We start from the raw sequence: 19,861 nt of genomic DNA on the forward strand, positions 1-19,861 counted from the left end.
GCTCCACTCTGTGCTCTCTGATGCCAGCAGCACGTTCATGGCTGATGTTTCCCTTTTCTCACATTAGGGACTTCACCTCCAGGGGATTTTTCTTAAAGTTCCATTCCATTCTCAGTTTTGAGATGTTACTTCAATTCTGCTCTCTGGATGGCATCTCTTAACATCATTAACTCTCCCTTGAGCCCTGAGCAGCCCTTTAATATTGGGTTTACGGGCTGGAGAGATGGCTCAGCAATTGAGCACTTGCCTGTGAAGCCTAAGGACCCCGGTTCGAGGCTTGATTCCCCGTTAGCCAGGTGCACAAGGGGGCACATGAGTCTGGAGTTTATTTACAGTAGCTGGAGGCCCTGGCATGCCCATTCTCTCCCTCCCTCTCTCTCTCTCTCTCTCTCTCTCTCTCTCTCTCTCTCTCTCTCTCTGCCTCTTTCTGTCACTTTCAAATAAATAAATAAACATAAAACAAAAAAATATTGGGTTTACATGGTAGATACCTCAGCATCCCCAACCTACATGTTAATTGCAGCAAGTTGCAGGATGTGGGGGACTTATTCCTAATTTTCCAATAGTATTTGACCATTTTCTGCAAGATAACGGTACCAATAATTACACCTCTCAGACTATTACTTATTTCTAGCCATTCTTGTGAGTATCTGGTTTAAAATACCTTGTTACCAGCTGAAACTCCCATTATCTCTGTGGCTTCCAGTTTAGCTGCATTGGTTTGAATTAGGTGCCTTCCAGATACTCACACACTTTGAATACTGGGTTCCCAAGCTGGTGGTGCGCTGCTGGAGGAGGTGGTTGCTAGAAGTGGACCATAAAAGTTTATTAGTCTGAACTTGCCAGTGTTAGTTTGGCTCATTCACCTTCTGCTATTTTCCACCTGCTGTGGCAGAGGTAATATACAGCCTCTGTTCATTTCATGTGCTTTCTCCTCCTTTCAGGCATCTTACCCTGGAAACTGTAAGCCAAAATGTGAATGTACTCCTTCCATCAGCTGCTTTTTGGTCAGGTGTTTTGTCCCATCTTGAAAAAAAAGTTAACTAATAAAATGTTCATACATCAGATAAATGTAAATCAAAACAACTATGAAATTTCACCTTACTTCAAAAAGGACAGCAATCATTAAAAAAAAAAAAATCAAATTACAATGAATGTTGGTGAGGATGTAGGGAAATAGGAACCCCCATTCACTGCTGGTGAAAGTGCAAACTTGTATAACCATTAGGTAAGTAAATAAGTAGACTCATGGAAAAGATGAAAATTGAGCTACCAACTGACCCAGTCATTCCTCTACAGGGCACCTGCCCTAAAGGCTCCACTCTTCAGTACAGAGATATTTGCTCAACCATGTTTATAGCTGCTCCATTCACAGTGGCTAAAAATTGAATCAACCCATATGTCCATCTTTTGTTGAATGAAGATGTGGCACATATACACAATGGAATTCTACTCAGCAATAAGGAAAAATAATATAATAAAATCTGCAGTAAAATGGATGGACTTGGAACAGATCCTTCTACATGAACTCACACAAGCACAGAAAGACAAACACCACATGTATGTCCTCATCTGTGGCTGCTAAACTAGAACAGCGTGAGTTGCAGCATACCTGCAGACAACTCAAGGGATGGGCAAGAGGGATGGAAGGGTTTAAGGAGTAGGGATCGCGGGAGGGAGATACACAGAACCACATCCAAACTTAATTGGTACAATAGTAACCTTCCTTCTGGATAGTGCAACCAAAGGTATAATGCTCAGTAGTAGCATGGAGGGATTGTCTGGTTGGAAGAGTGCTGGAGTGGGTGGGACGAAGCCTTACCCTAAAACAACTCCAAGTAGCAGAAAGTGGTTACAATCCACACTGAGCTATTGATCAAAGAGACCTACGAGGTCTCCAAAAACAAGACAGGCTTCTGTTAGAGCACTTGATTACACACCTGAGGTAACTGGTAAGACTCTGTTGCTGAGGACCCTGCATGCTGCCAATGCAGAACACAAAGGTCCTGCTGAATCTGAAATGAAGCCAGTTCCCAGACAGCTATCCTGTCTAGTGCTGGAAAGTCACTGGGGGACACTGGCCAAGAATACCATTAACAGGCAGAGGGCACTGCTAAATTACTGCTGAATAACAGCCAACCTGACAAGATGTACACATCTTTGCAATAATGGCACACAGCCTCAGTGGGTAACCAATGGCTCTCCAGTTGTCCATGAGATGTGCTCAGTGGAAAGGAACCTGTAACTGCAACAAAAGCCAAGCCATATAGAGACCAAGATAATGGACTCCAGGGAGAAGCTCCCACTAGCCTTGGCCTAAAAGTGAGGCTACACACCTCAAAATGTCTCTAAATTAACAACGTTGACTCACTTTATACTATCCTCATCTCACCCTGTATTGGAGAATCTGTTTTTCTTTTTTGAAAGCAGTGAGAACCAAGGTCAACCACAATCTACCAACAAGACAGGAATAGATAGCTGACTCCCTGGCAAGAGATGATCCACCCCTCACACAGTAGTTGGGACCCAGGTGAAACCACAGAGGATCTGGGCAGAAGAGCAGGACGCTGCTTCCACAGTGAGCCAGATAACCTGCACCAGGTGATGTAGACAAACACTAAGGACACTGAAAACACACCAAAGCAGAAATCCAGAACCTGCTGAGAACTCAACACTAACGTAAAGGGATTATGTTATAGAATTTTACTAAAGTAAAATTAAAACACACCCTCCAAGGCTCAGTGACATTTCTGTGGGTCAGGGAGTGGAAGTAATGTAAGGGATACAGAGTGGGAAGGAATATTCAGAGACACAGCCCTCCCCACAACTATGGGAACTTTTAAATTTCGACTAATTGCATTGCATTTTACATCTGGATGGTCTTGGGTTTGGACGGGGCATTAGGCGTACAACGTGCTGATTGGAATTACATGTCCTGCCTAATCTCATGGGTTTGGAATGGTTGGTTCCCATCTAGTGGCAATTTGAAAGGTGGAATCTTACTGGAGGAGGTTTGGAAAAAACCCTCTTTATCAGTCTACTTTGTTGGTGTTAGTTTGTCTAAACCTCTCACTGTGGTTTTCCACCTGCTGTGGAAATCATCACTGCCCTCACTGAGCTTCCCCTTGCAAATGTAAGCCAAAATAAATTCTTCTCTTCTACAAGGGGCTTTTGATTGGGTGATTTGTATCAACAATGAGAAGTTAACAACTCACTAATAACTACTCTACATTGTCTTCAATAAATAATAATAATAATAATAACAAAATGGCTGACTTGATCTTACCCACATTTATAATGACTTTCTTTTATTTCTATGTTTTACAAAGGACCTATCATTTTTTCCATGGAGAATATTTTTTCCTATTTTTAATTTTAATTATTATATTGTACTTTGAATAGATTCACCCTTCTCTTTGCCTCTCTTATTCTCTTTCACTGAAACTCTTCCTCTCCAACATAGTCCCCCTTCTACTTTTGTGTATCTATGGGTATTTTGGGAGTGTCCCAGTGAGTTTAATTAGGGTGTTTGTGTTTGATGTTCCCCCATAAACTTATGTGTTCTGAATGCTAGGTCCTTGGCTGGTGGTTACTTAGTAACTAGACCCTTTGGGAAGAGGTGTGTTGTTGGGAGTGAGCTTGTGGGTATTACAGCCATTTTCACCTTGCCAGTGTTTGGCACACTCTCTCGCTGTTCTTGTCCAAATGATGTTGGCCAAGAGGTGATGTCCAGTCTCTTCTCATATCATCATTTCCCTCTTATGCCTAAAAGCCACAACAAAGCCTTCCCTCCCTCAAGCTGCTTCTGGTCATCTGTTTATCCAGCAATGGGATGGTAAATGCAACAGGTTGCTTAAGTAAATATAGCTGTGGGATTATGTTACAGAGGAATATTGGTCCTTTGAAATGGAGACTTTTTACATTTTTTTTGGTGAGTTCAAGGAAAACATGTTTAGAAAATTACTTTTTTTTTTCTTTTGATTTTAATCTGGGTATGACTTTATTTTAGTTTTATTTATTGTAAATAGAATTAGAATTCCTTTTTGAGATGTTATTTCATATTATAATTTTTATAAAATTAGAATATATGCCTAAAAGTAAGGTTTTGTTTATATCATATAGATGCAAAATTACACCCCCATTTTAATCAAAATTAATGTAATTCAGACATGCAACACAGGAGAAAACATAAAGAGGGAACAGACAATGACTTAGACTTATATAATGTCCTGAAATTGTGCTTGTTTTAGTGCAGTATATTCAATACTTTGTGACCTTCTGGCACTTTCATTTTTTTCTTAGAATTCCTTAAATGGAAATTATCCCTAAAATCAGTTAAAATGGAATAAAATGTAGTTCAAGCTCTCACTATGCCTCATGTAATTATGCACAACTCCAGTTTACTCTAATTTATCAGCTGTGTCTCTTTACTGTGAAGTTTTTTTTTTTTTCTTTTTTTTCCCTACATAATGGGCACTGGTAGGTATGCTTGCCACTTATTTAGAAAGCCTAACTTAAGCTCAGGGGATATTGGAAATTACTGATGCTAAATGGCCTTCATTATATTTCAGGTATCTCGGTATTTTAACATTCAGAAATGAAAAGAGATTTTACACTCAAGGAAACATTTGATGTTCTTTTCAATCTCATGTTAGTCTTGTCACTACAGCAACTGCTAGTAAACTATTATTTTTAGTGATAAGTAATTCAGACATAAATGCAACTCTCAGAGCATACTTCAATGGAAGCACAAGTTGATAATTTGTTTTTAAATATATGCTAATTATTTTTCCATTTCTCTAATTCATTCACTGTGTTAACATATTCTTCAGCCCCTTTTTTTGTCCAAGATGCATATTAGACACAAAGCTGCAGTATTGCAGAGAAGAAGGCATGCACTCTGTTTACATATCTTGTTCTCCTGACAGAGGAATTTGTAAGTAGAAAACAGCAAAAGTCACAATAGGGAATATATGATCATTAAAAAGACAAACAGATAAACATTTGAGGTTTTGATGTATTATTCAGAGAGGAGACTAAAGTGACTAAATACCACTTCAGTATGGATTACTTTGTCAGCATCCATACCTTTGCTTTCTGAAATATACACAGTATCAGGAAAGACCCATGAACTTCACTAGGTGGAAGAAAAGGCTACATTTGCAATTTCCAGGTTCTCCATGCAATATGTAAGACAAGAGATAACTGAGGTCAGATAAAATTATTTTCCCAAGTGAAAAACACATGTTATGATGCATTCACTGACAAATATAATGTCCAGTAGTAATAAAAATATAAGTATAAATAAAATAAACATTAAGAGGCCTAAGTGAGGTCAGGTGAAGAGATTGAGTAAGCAAAAGGTGGAGGGAGGATTAATCAAAATTTAAGAGGATATAAATAAGTCATATGGAAACCTACTTTTTTGGACAGTGGAACAGTCAGAAGCCAAAGCTTGCTACTAGAAAATTTTCAGTGCCTGGGATGGAATACCTTCCATTGAGTTGTTGGCCAGGGAGTTCCTTGATGCACCCAAAATATTACAGGCCATTGCCGAAACCCTTGGTATCCCACCAGGAATAAATGGTAAGACCGTATTGTTGAAGACTCCACATACTTGGGCTGCAAGGTCACAGAGAAACCCTGCTACAGAAGAGCTGAAAACCTCTTCCATGTAGACCAGCTGACAGAAAGCTGGAAAAAGCCATTCTGCATTCAGTTTAATGGGAGAGAGAGAAATCACCAGTGAAGATACTCAACAGTGGACACTGCAAGCCCTATAGTTGGCCTGCCAGGCCAAATGAGCCAATGGGTGCAATAGTGGCACATTTGTTACAGGGGAAATCAAACTCCCTCTAATTTTACTGGAGGCCCACTCCATGGGAGGGAATATATCCCTGATACTGAAAGCCTACAATAGGGGTAGTCATGAGTCCTAGGGGTGTAACACCTGCTGGTGTCTGGCTAACTGTATATACTATGCTCACCAAACTGTCCAGTAAGCACTTCTCTAAATGTTCATACCCATATAATAATGCTACTCTCACTTTGGTTAGAGAACCTACTCTTTTCAGATGGCAATGACCTTGGGCTGATTCAGAAGGCATCATGGTGCTGAGAAGTGACAGAGGAATGCTCAGCACTGAAACACCTCTATCACACCTTCCAAGGCTCAAAATCCATTGAGAAAGAGGTGGCAGAAAGAATGTGAGAGCCAAAGGAAATGTAGGACTCCTTACAACGTGCTCCTCCAGATACAAAATGGCCTGGTTATCTAAGACTTCACAGTGCCTGACACTACCTACACAACATCATCATAATAGGAAGAAAAGATCATGACATCAAAACAGAAGAGGTACTGATTGAGAGGGTGAGGGGATATGATGACAGTGGAGTTTCAAAAGGGAAAGTGGGGGGAGGCAGGGAATGACCATGGGATATTGTTTATAATTATGAAAGTTGTTAATACAAAAATTTAAAAAAGATATATACTTATAAAATGTAAGAATAAAAATAAAAGTTGTACATAAAATAAAATGGCTAGATCTGAAATGCAATAACAAAGAGAATCCATTGTTTGTTTTTATTTCTAGTAACTGTCATAAAATGTATGTGTTCCTGTTAGCTACATGGCAAAATGTTGCAATTAAAGACAAGCTAAAAAGTAATTCCCTCCAGCCAGAAAAGCAGAAATGAATATGTTAATCTCTAAAGTAATATATGATATGGCTTAATACCAGTACAAACACATGATCACACTTTTCTCAACCATCAGCTTTTTAGAAAAGTTTAATTCCCATTGAAATATAAATATATGACCTGCATCTTCAATTATTTAACTAACTATGAGGAAACTACTTTTTCATAATACAATTACACACACATTTTTGAGTTCTAAGCGAAGTGTAGATACCTCTCATGGTAAGATTTTGCAGGGAAGTGCCTTAAGTGCTGAGCCATCTCTCCAGCCCTGGAATTATATATATATAATATTAAGTAGAGACTTTCTAAGGATACTTCATGTATTAGAACCATAATTAGAACAGAATTCAGTTATTCTGGGGGTTGGGCTAATGCTTCTGGATTTTCCCTCCAAGATTGTGGCTTTTACAATCTTTCTGCCCCTAATCCACAAAATCCCCTGAGTGTTGGTGGGTGTTCTGTAAGTTTACCTTAGCGTTGACCCCTAAGCAGCTTCTGGATCTCTGCTTTGGTGTGTCCTGGGTCCCCTGGCCCAGGTTGTCAGGCTCACTATGGAAGCAGCACCCTTGCTCATCTCACCAGTTCCTTGTGGCTTTACTTGGGTCCTGGCTTCTGTGCCAAGGAAGGTACATTTCCTGCCACAGAGCCAGCTATTCAGTAATGTGTTTTAGGATGCTTGACTGCAATAGTTTCATCTCCTATGGTTCTATAACCCAAGGAATCATACCATAGAATTGCTTTCATAAGAAATTTTAAAATTCTACATTTAGAGATCAAGGATCATCTATCCTAATGCTTTTCCAAATACAATTATAGTAGAAATCATTATTGATTATTGAGTAAGATAAATTTCGATATCTACCATTTTATTTATTTTAGATTAATAATATCTGAATTCCTTTACAGAAAGCAAGATTTTTGTAGTTGAGTATATAAATTTAGCAACAAAAAAATTGTGGCATTTATACTTAAATTCTGTGAAAATATGTGTCACTTATGTTTTTACTTTTTAAAATATATTTTATTTATTTATTTGAGAGAAAGAGCCAGAGAGAGAGAGAGAGAGAGAGAGAGAGAATAGGCACACCAGGGCCTCCAGCCTCTGCAAATGAACTCCAGATGCATGCACCCCCTTGTGCAGCTGGCTTATGTGGGTCCTGGGTAGTTGAACCAGGAACCTTTGGCTTTGCAGGCAAGTTCCTTAAATGCTAAGCCATCTCTCCAGCCCCATTTTTACTTTTAAAAGTAGTCTCAAGACTCAAGAAAGAGTTTAGTTGTTGAAGGCTCTTGTTTACAAGGGCTGACAGCCAGGGTTAAATTCCCCAGTACCCAGTACATAAAGCCAAATGCTCAAGATGACACCTGCCTTTAGAGTTGATTTGCAATGGCGAGGAGGTCCTGAATGCTCTCTACAAAGCCCCCTCCTTATCAATCAATAAATAAGTGACACAATTTAAAAAGTATTCTCCAATTACTATTATTATGCATAGAGTTATCAGCAACAAAATGCAGTTAAGGGCAAAGTTGCATTAGTACACTTGTATTAGTTACTGGCTTTTTAAGTCAAAGACTTGCTTCACTGCAAGAATTCAGAATCCTCAAAAAAGTATAGATATAATTCAAATTATATTACAGCTGGTGTTTATGTTTTAATAATCAAGGAGGAGAGTGAAAATGATGAAAATCTTGAAGATAATAACTGAATAGTTCCCTGAGGCTACAGAACAACTAATGTAGTGAGGTGAATAAATGATATTAATCATTTTCATCCATTTGCAATTTCACTTCTAGCATAATATTTATGCAACTTGAAAAGATAGTGGATATGAAGTTCAAGGAAATAATGTGGTAAAATGTAGTTTTACTTTTCCCTTTCATCACTTATCATTGCTAGTCTGTATTGTAATTTAGTACTCAGCAATACATCATTAGAAAAATATATTTGTTTTTCTAAGAGTTAACAAGAAAACTGTGGAAACAAACAATATCCTCATGAAACTGCTGCACAGAAAACTAAGGAACACTTCTGAACTTGGTAATGCCAGTCATTTAAACCCAACATCACTCAGAGGTGCACCTGTGCTGAGAAGTTCTCTAACCACACTGACGTAAGGTGCCTGGTCGATACCGGCTCCCTTCTTCTTTCTACTCAAAGCCACACTTGCAGCATAGCCTCATGGCTGCGCTAACCTCCCATGCTGTTTCTTCAGCAGGGTTTTTCCTTTCCATTTTTACATCTATCTTATGCCTGCACAAGATAGAACTTAGGCTCAGGCGGTTTAGGGATGGACCTGTGGATATGAGCTACTTTTATCTTTTGCTTTTTGTAAATTGTGAAGAGGTGTTTCTTGTGTTCCATCACACCTCTCTTAGAGCATGTTACAATAGGACTTCTCCCTTTCCGGTTAAGTGATATGCTTAGTATTCATTCCTACATACTATTTGAAACATACTATTTCAGTGGATTGATTAGAACCAAATCACCATTTGGAAAAAAATGAAAGACAAACACTTTGTCTAGCATATCTTTAGAACTATGCTTTGAAAGATAGATATAGTGGCCAAGTATACAACTCTCTGTTTCTGCTTTCTCTTTTCTTATTTAATGTGAATTTTACCCACAGAGAAACTATCACTCTTCGAAGCATGATTACATTTTTTTTTTGTTTTATTGAGACAGAAATTGCACAAGTTTATCTTGTTCTTTCAAGAAGTATTTACTTATCAATTTCCCATGGTAGTTCCCAACCATTTGAGCAGTAGCATTAGATGAGGGCACTGTGACCCTGACTGCAGGGACTCACATACCCACTTCAGTGTGATGGTGAGTACAGCTCATGAGAAGTGCTTAAATCCTGGGCTTCTGGTGAAAAAGACAGCAGAATTTGACATGGAGGAAGTGTCAGAGAATAAATGAAGAAATTGAAAAGGAAGAAAAGTCGGCCGCTCCCCACATCTGTGCTGACAGCTGGTCTTTAGCCTTCATTGTACTCTAGTGGCTTCAGCACAACTCTTCCCTGCACAGAGAGTTCCACTGCACTCTCTTTTCTTTTCTTCAAGCATTGCACAGCTTCTGAATCCTGTGGACAATTTAAAGATGTCCTGCACTGGAATTAGTTCAGGTTGTCTTTCAATTAGCAAGAAGAAAATGGTTGAAACTTTCATCTTGATTGAGTAGAGAGTTATGACAACACTTAATCTTTCAGTATATGCCCCCTTTTCCTACACTTTTTTTTTTAATTTAAAAGAAAGAGGGCTTGGAAGATGATCAGCAATTAAGACACTTGCCAGTGAAGCCTAAGGACCCAGGTTTGATTCCCCAGTACCCATGTAAGCCAGATGCAGGAAATGGCACATGCATCAGTAGTTCATTTGCAGTGGCTGGAGAACCTGGTGCAACTCTCTCTCTCTCTCATTCAAATAAATAAATAAAATATTAAAAAAATAGTACTCAGAGATACTAATGTATATACCTGCAGATATTAATTGCTACAATGTGGTCCTAAGAGATGAACTAAACATTTAGTATTAGAATTTAGGTAGTGACACCATTTAAAGTAATTTAAATTGATTTTTTTTCCTCTGGAAAAGTGTTTTTCTGTAATGCCATAGCAGCCATTTTTATTGTAAATTGAGATTTTGTTCCAGTAAATTCATGATTGAAATGTCTAGTTTTGTACTTAGTTTTGTTCTATAAAGATCCTAAGAATTAAATCACTTGCCATAGAGTGATCCTGACCCTAAGACATTTAGTTTGGGTATGAAAGCTAATTGCATTTCTGGAGACTGGATTTCACTTTCAGCTATCATATTTTTGGCAATAAATAGACTTTTTTCTAAGGTCATTTTTAATTTTTAAACAGTGGTAACAAAATGTTACATATGACTATATTCTTTAGAAGTGTGGGTTGTTGCTGGGTGGTAATATATAAAGTAGCCAGAAGTATAATAAAGAGAACGGTGAATAAAAGCAATAAAATAAAATGAAAAGGTGAGTGATTTTAGATCCATACTACTTTCAAATTTACACATAAAGCTCTCTTGTTTAGTAGTTCTTCCACTTTCACCATTGTTGGTAGTAATACAATTAGGCTTAATTATTCTGAATTGTTATAAGTTACTTTTATTGATACTTTTAAAAAATTGTTTACTTTTAATTATTTATTTGAGCATGACAGACAGAGAGCAAAGGGCAGAAAGAGAGAGGGGGAGGGAGAGAGAGAGAGAGAATGGGCATGCCAGGGCCTCCAGCAACTGCAAACAAACTCCAGATGTGCGTGCTCTCTTATGCACCTGAGCTAAGGGGCTGCTTCTATGGCCAGCCTGACAACCTGCACCAGGGTGTTGGATACGAACACTGAGGATGCTCAAAACTTACCAAAACAGAAATCAGAACCTGCTGAGAACCCAACACTAAACAGGACTTAAAATGCACCTACCACTGCTCATGGGGTTTTGAGGTAGAGAGTGTGGAAAGATTGTAAGAGCCACAGGGTAGGAGGGAATGTGCAGAGGCCCTGCCCAGCCCCTGCTCCTCATAGTGACTAACTACGGCCATCACAGCCATAACAGCCCTCAGCCCCATGGGTGAAGGCCGGGGATCCCACTGAAGAGCCTTCTGTTGAATGGGGGCAGGGACGGGGGAATGATGGTACCATCACATTATGTATCCATACAAAGCTCCTAGTCAATGAAAAGAAAAAAGAAAAAGAAAGAAAAGGGAAGGTTATCAGCCAGAATGGGGCAAGAACAAACGATCATAATGAAGACATATATAATCCCTCATTATATATCCATTATTATGTATAATTAATACAGGCTTAAAATCTATTTGAAAACACTGCTATAAAAGTCCATGTTTTTGTGTTAACAAAAAAGTCTTCCTTTTCTTCTGAGACTATACCTAAGAGAGCCCACTGGATACTAAATTAATAGGTAAAGAGTATTTCCAAATTTGTGTACTAATCTTTAGTCTAATCTATGATACTAAAACTTACGTTTCAATCCTTCTATGAACTTACTACTTTATATTTATTTAGTATTAATACACATAATGTAGTATTCACATGTAAGCTGCGTTTCATTAACTTGTAGTGTTGAAATATTTTTCAAGTGTTCGTTTTATATGTGTGTACAACATGTGTCATGAAATGTTCAGATGTTTCAATTTTCAATGTGTTCTTTATTGTTGAATTTTAAGAATTTTATATATGGTTTATACATATGTTCTATGTTATAAATGTAATATGTCATGATATTTATTTCTTGGACTAAGCTTTTATTTGAAAACTTTTAGCCTTGGGATATTCATACAAGAAATCCAATCAGGAGATTTTTCTGAATATTCAAGAAGCCTGAGCATAGGGAGGTATATAATCCTGCTTCACGGCATGGGCACAGGCATGCTCACTACCTACGGTAGGAGAGTGGTTCTCTATAGAAGGTACAAGTCTTCAACAAGAGAACCAGCCAGCAATAAGCATCAGTGTGATCAAACCTTACCCAGTGCCTGTTAAGGAAGTCACTTTGTGACAGCCCGCCTCCTCTCTTCTGTCCCTTCAACGCAGAGTTCCTGACATGGGAATGGGCAGGATGACAAAGAGGAACCCACCATCATTTCTCACCGAGAAACAGATAACGTACTAGCAGCATTCCCTAGGAGTTAACTCCGGTTTGTGTGATGTAAGGCTCGATGGTTTGGGCCTGGGACCACATGTTGAAGTGTCTAAGAAGCTAAAGTAAAATTTTCTTCTCTAAATCTCCATAAAATTGTTTAAAAACTATGCCTGTTTCAAAAATTAGTGTGTCTAAGTTTAAAACAGCGACTGAGGAAAAAATAGGTATATTCCAAAGAGAGTAGAAAACAAAATGTATTTCTATATGAATATTTGTAAGACATGTTCTATGGATTCTGTGTATAGATATAATTTTATGAATAACCCCATCTTCCCTTTTGTATAATTATATGTTATAATTTATTTTAACTTCATTCTGTTAATTTTTAGTTAATTTTAGTATATTTTGTAAATAATTACAAATTGTAAACTTGGTATGTATGCTATCTTAAGAGCTCATCTGAACAGTTTCTATACTTGAGATTGTATATGAAAAATTTGAGTGCATTTGTAATTTTGGAGTCATGTCAGTATTGCTTCCTAAGAATGATAATAATTAGCACTTAAATATGTGATTAATTCCATGATCAATTTTTCAATGGTTATTGGTTTCCTCAAAATGCTTCTCACAGTTATGTTAAATGTATGAATTTTTGAGTTCATCACATGGTATAATACCAAGTATATGTAGCTGTATATCTACACATCATTGTGTAATCCACAATCTATATCCTTATGCATCCTGTTTGCTTTATCATATATATGTCATATATGCCGTAAGTGTGAGTGTGTGTGTATGGGAACCTTTATACAATTATGTCTCTGTTAATGTACTTTTTTAGAATTTCATATATTTCCTCAACTTTCTTATCAGAAAATTTGAGCTGTTAAAGTCAGGAACTGAGAAGTCATAACGTTTTGTACTTAGTGAAAGGCAGAGCACAGTGCCCAGTGCTTCAAATATTCTAAGGAAATCACTGAATATATACTGAATTAAATTAGAATTACTTATTTATAACTACAAAAGAGAAGACTGATATAGGGACCAAGACAGCAGATGTCAGTTTGAAATTTTCTGTCTATATATTGTACTACAGCCAAGCAAGAGAGAAAGGAAGTTGTGAAATGATAGAACCTTCATAAGTGAGGTGAAACTGGTGTTGGTAGAGATTTCTATATATATATATTAGTTTTATGTATTGGTGTTAGCTGAGTTAATGTCAAATTTCCAAGCTCCTCTCATAGATCTTTACTTGTGAATTAACCATATAAGCATTTGAATTGTAAGTATCACTTTCCAAATATACACAAAAGAGAGAGATTGTCTTTGATGAATATTCAGGCATATGTCCTTGTGTTGGTAAGAGATATTTCATTTGCTTTTCAACATCTCTTTTTCTTTTACACAGGTTTGTGTGTGTGTGTGTGTGTGTGTGTGTGTGTGTGATGTGTGGGCACTATATGTGGTATGGTATGTATATCTATGGTGTATACGTGTGTGTGTGTGATGTGTGGGCAGTATGTGTGGTATGGTATGTTTATGTATGGTATATACATGTGTGTGTGTGTGTGTGTGTGTGTGTGATGTGTGGGCAGAATATGTGGTATGGCATGTATATCTATGATGTATACGTGTGTGTGTGATGTGTGGGTTGTAGGTGTGGTATGGTATGTACATGTATGGCATGTACATGTGTGCATGTGCATGTGTGTGTAATGATGTGCGGGTAGTATGTGTGGTATGGTATGTATGGTATATGCATAGGTGTGTGTGCCCCATGCGTGGACATGTGGGTGCCACTTCTACTTGTTTCTTTAATACTAAATCTTTCACTGAACCTGGACCTACCATTTTTGGTCCTAATTATCAACCAGTCAGCCACAGCTATTCTCTCCACTCCCCACAGGTTGGGGGTTACACGTGTGTGGCCACATCCTGCGGTTTACATGGGTGCTGGAGATTGAACTCAGGCTCATCTAGGCCCTCTGCTTGTATGCAGGACTCTTACTCCCTCAGCTATTTCCCTCAGTCCCTAAGTGGGTCTTTTTGACTGGACTCATAAACAATTAGATCAATATTTTGGCATATAATCCAGGCATTATTATAAAGCAACATCTGTTCACAGGGTTATATTAATGACTATGACTACACAATGGTCCTTCAGGCCTCAATATCCTCAGGTCAAGAATTTCTGGTCTGGAGAGATGGATAAGTGGTTAAGACACTTGCCTACAAAGCCTAAAGATCCATATTCAATTCAACAGGTCCCACTTAAACCAGATGCACAAGGTGGTGATGCATCTGGAGTTCGTTTGCAGTGGCTAGAGGACATGGTGTGCCCATTCTCCCTCTCTCTCCCTCTTTCTCTGTCTCTAACCAATAAATAAAGGACAATAAATATTTTAAAAAACAAAGAATTTAGGGCTGGAGAGATGGCTTAGAGGTTAAGCACTTGCCTGTGAAGCCTAAGGACCCCGGTTCAAGGCTCAATTCCCCAGGACCCATGTTAGCCAGATGCACAAGGGTGTGCATTCATCTGAAGTTCGTTTGCAGTGGCTGGAAGCCCTGGCATGCCCATTCTCTCTCTCTCTCTCTCTCTCTCCCTCTTTCTCTGTTACTCTCAAATAAATAAATAAAAATGAACAACAAATTAAAAAAAAAAAAAAACAAAGAATTTAGCCAGGCATGGTGGCGCACATCTTTAATCCCAGCACTCAGGAGGCAGAGGTAGGAGGATTGCCGTGAGTTCGAGGTCACCCGGAGACTCTATAGTGAATTCCAGGTCAGCCTGGGCTAGATTGAGACCCTACCTCAAAAAAACAAAAAAAAATTAATGATAATCATAATAATAATAATAAATAAATAATTTATATTGAGATAAAGGAAGATAGAAGCCCTGCTTCTCGCATTGTGAGGGTGGTACTAGAGTCCTTCATTACCATAATCAATCAGCTGGCTGACAACTGAGAAGTCACAGAGAAGACCAAATCATCTTGGAAGAGAAATTAGGACTTCAGATGTCATCACTCGAAACCCTGAATACAGCTGAGAGCTTTCATTTAGGAAGAGTAATAATATCATTAGAATAAACCCAACACACAAGCAAACAAAAAAACTGACTATTAATGTGCAACTGAATTCCTTGAGCAAGAACTACCATTCCAGGAATACACCAGACATTGTTCTCAAGACATTTTGATTAAAATAAGGTACATGGATGTGGGTACAAATTTTTTTTTTTCAAAATAAATTTAATGAAAACTTCAATCAATGCTCTGTACACACTAATAATGCTACCTCTAGTGGATTCATGCAAAATGCTTTCCTTAAGTGCATTATTTCTCCTTTTTTCATTTTCTTGTTTTATTGCTGTGTTGGCGTATTTATGTGCAAATGTGTACATGTCTGTCACGTGTGGGGCCCGAGCACAATGTCAAGGGCCAATCTTCGGCTTGCGTTGTTCTCTTCTTGTCCTGGAGCTCAGTGAAGAGGTTGGACAAGCCACATTCATCTACCTCCACTTACCTCATGCCTCTACTGCCTCAGCCTGGGACCTGGCTGCCAACCCTCTTTTTTTTTGTTGTTGTTGTTTGTTTGTTTTTGAGTTCTAGTGATAAAACCCAAGTCTTCTTGCTTGCAAGACAAGCACTTTACTGACTGAGGTATCCTGTCAACCTCTTAGCCATTAATCAAATTTATACAGGAGTATCCTCTCTCTTTTTCTTCTCCTTTTATTAATTTTCAAGTGATCTTACGATGTTTCTCATGTGCTACAAGAAGCTGAAGAAACCTTAAACTGATGGAAAGACATGGGATTTCGTTGTTCAACACGTCGTAGACTCAGAATCATTCAAAATTACTCAGCTTTTCTGTACTTTCCAGCAAATATATGTGACAATAGCACACGTGGACAGATAAAGATATTTTGTTTTTCAATCTTTTTGTAGAACCACCCCAATTACCATTAATAATTTGGTAGGGATGTGTGTGTGCGTGTGTGTGTTGTGATAAGAATAGAAATAAAAATGAAACAACCCACCCAAAGATGCAGCTGAAGAAAAAGCATTTGGTGACCTTTAGGTGACAAAACTGTCCTGTGAGCTCTGGTCATGTGTTTCCCCGTGTCTGCAGTCAGGGTTCTTGTTGAGCTTGTTTCACTGGATTTGTTCCTGGACACCACTTACCACAGGTATACGCATACAGGGTCCACATAACATGCAATAAACTAGCTCCAAAAGAGTAATAGCAAAGAAAAAACTTAAGGGATTTATGAGTTTCCAACACTGCACACAAGAAAAGAAATTGAGACAATCTGTGCAAACATCACCATTATTTCTAACTGAAGGAGTCTCAGCTTCCCTCTGCTGTGGTTCTCTTGCTCCCTGTCAGCCTGTAGTAGAGACACAGACGACATCTGCTCTGTTCTTTGAGTCAGTAAAACAGTCATTTAAAGACAAAAAGGGGGAATGAAAAATAATGAGCAATTGTAATGGTTTTTTTCCTCCATTATCTTCCAGTTTAAATTTTATTTCTCAGGTATATTATGTATAATATAAAGCAATGCCATCCCAGCTCATCTGATGCCAGGGACTGCACCCGACAGCTCCATTGTAAAGGCACAGAGAGCCACGCCCTGTGTCAACTGCTCTCTGCCAAGCAGAACAGCAACCCTGTCAAAGACACAGAGCTCTGTGTTTTAAGATTTTATGCAAAAGAAATCATGGTTATCTAGAAGCCGATATGAAAAGACGTGTAAATTTCAAAATGGAAGGCTGGGGAGATAGACCAGACAGTAAAAGTAAGTTGTTCACATTGAAAGCTTCTAGTACTAAGTCTGATCCCTGTGTCCATGTACGGAAGTCAGGAGTGCTGGTGTGAGCCTGTATTCCCAGTGCTAGGGTGCAGGGGAGGGATGTCTGTGTACTCCCATCTGCCATTGAGACTCTGCCTCCAAGGTGGTAGAGGGCATTCCCAAGGGTGACTTCTCAGATTGCCCTCTGGCCTCCATTTGTGGTCACACTCTAGAGCACAGACACGTGTGAGTAAACACACACACATGTGCACATGTGGAAGACAGGTGCACATATAACATAGAACAGAACAATAAGTTAACAATTTCATGCACAGACAATGTTGTGTGAAGTATTCTTAGATATCCCTTCATTAATGGTTACCCTTTACTAGTTTTCCTTGTATTCGGGAAGATTCTAGGAATATATCCTGGATGAGAAATGCACAGTGGATAGAAGAATAACTTTGTAATGACCAGTATTTCATTACTTCTATTTCATTTCTTGACTTACCTAATTTTATAACATTAGGATAATGATAACCTACAGGAGAAAATTTGGATTATTTGAATAAAAGAACAACAATAATACATTTATTTGAACATTCTATATGATAGAACTTTTAACCTTGCCCATATTAGTAAGGGCTTGTGAAACTATCTTTGAAAAAAATTTAGCCTCAAGGAAAATATGAGACTTCATTTACAAATGTCCTCTGGCTTCATGTCCCTCTCCCAGGGGACCTTAATTTAACTTCTCACTTAAATTCTTCTGACTTAAACACTGATACACATTTTCTGAATATTTCAGCTGTCAAAAGAGAAAATAATTTTGATTGTCTAGAACTTTCTCACTGTCCAAATAATATATTTTATTTGAGCTTTACATTCTCCAAGAGAAAAAGATGCGTACACAGTTTTATCTGAATGACTAATGTGGAAAAGAGAATAAAGGTGAGTCATGCTTTCTGAACTAGGCACTTTTGCATCCCATGACAAACAACTGTGAGTCACATTTGGAAACTCCAACCAAAGAAAAAAACAACAAAATTTACATTTGCTTAGAGACACATAGAGGAATGTAAGGAAAAGTTCAAGGGGTCTTGACCTGTAAAAAAAAAAAAAAAAAAAAAAAAAAAAAAGAACAGATTCTCCAATAGAGAATGAATTAGCATAGGTTAAATGGGGTAAGCTTTGTTAGTTTAGGTAGGTTTTGATGATTGCAGCCCCTCTTTTGGCCATAGACTAGTGGGATCTTGCTTTTGGAGAGCATAATCTTGGTCTCCATGGGATTCTGGCCTGGTTCTCAGATCCAGATATAGATTCCTCTCCACTGAGCAGATCTCTTAGCCAATCAGAAAACCATGACTAGCTACAAGGTGTGTGCCACCACTGCGCAGGCCCATACTTTGCGTCAGGCTGGTGGCTTTTCACTAGTTGGGACCCCTGCTTGCTCAGAAGTTGATGGCCACTTTCCCCCAGATGTTCATGTAGCACTTCCAGTCACTGAACATGTCAAGCATCTGGGGACTGGATCCCTTCTGGATTCTGGATCCCGGCTGGGTCTGTCAGTGTTCTGTGTCAGTAGTGTGATGTATGTGTTATAGAATCTTACCCTTTACCTCAAGTGGGTAATCAAATGCTTTGGCAGAAGCCTGCCTTGTTTTGGGGACCTTCCGGGTCTCTCTGATCAACAGCCCAATAAGGGTAGGAACCAAGTTCTGGTACTGGAAGTTACAAGCCAAAGCTAAACGTTTTAGGCTTAGGCTTCATCTTATGATCTCCAGGCCCTTCTTAACTTATGATTCCCCCATGGTCCTGTTGAGAGCTATGTCCTTTAGTCTACTATCAAGGACACAGTTTTCTATGCTACAGTTCATGGTGGGTTTAGTTCTGTCTTTATTTCCCCCCAGCCTCCATTCCCCTCTTCCCATCCATTCCAGCCCTATTGCCTGGCCCTTGAGTTGTCTGTCAGGGATGACAGCAACTCAAGATGTTTCAGATTAGGAACCAACCGATGAGTGAGCACATGTAGCATTTGACTTTCTGTGTTTGTATGAGTTCACTAAGTATGATCTGTTCCAAGTCCATCCACTTTCCTACAAATTTAATTATATCATTTTCTCTGACTGCTGAGTAGAATTCCATTGTGTAAATGTACCACAACTTCATTATCCATTTGTCCAATAATAATAGGCTCCTTAGTTGATTTCCGATTTTAGCTGTTGTGAATTGAATATCTATAAACATGGTTGAGCAAATATCTCTGCAGTGGCATATGAAGTATGGGGAATTTAGGGTAAATGCCCAGCAGAGAAATAACTAGGTCTGTTGGTGTCTCTACTTTCATTTTTTTTTAAATTGTTTTGTTCATTTTTATTTATTTATTTGAGAGTGACAGAGACAGAGAGAGAGAGAATGGGCATGCCAGGGCTTCCAGCCACTGCAAACTAACTCCAGACACATGCGGCCTCTGCGCATCTGGCTAACGTGGGTCCTGGGGAATCAAACCTCGAACCGGGATCCTTAGGCTTCACAGTCAAGTGCTTAACTGCTAAGCCATCTCTCCAGCCCTCTGCTTTCAAATTTTTACAGGAGTCTGCATACTGATTTACATAGTGGTTGTTCAGTATTTCATTTCCACAAACAAAAGAGTAAATGATGGTCCATCTTTTCTCACATCCTTGCCAACATTTATTGTTATTTGCGTCTTTTTACTGATTGCCATTCCGACTGGAATAAGGTTAAATGTCA

The sequence above is a fragment of the Jaculus jaculus genome, chromosome 4, assembly GCF_020740685.1.
Source record: "Jaculus jaculus isolate mJacJac1 chromosome 4, mJacJac1.mat.Y.cur, whole genome shotgun sequence".
Classification (NCBI taxonomy): domain Eukaryota; kingdom Metazoa; phylum Chordata; class Mammalia; order Rodentia; family Dipodidae; genus Jaculus; species Jaculus jaculus.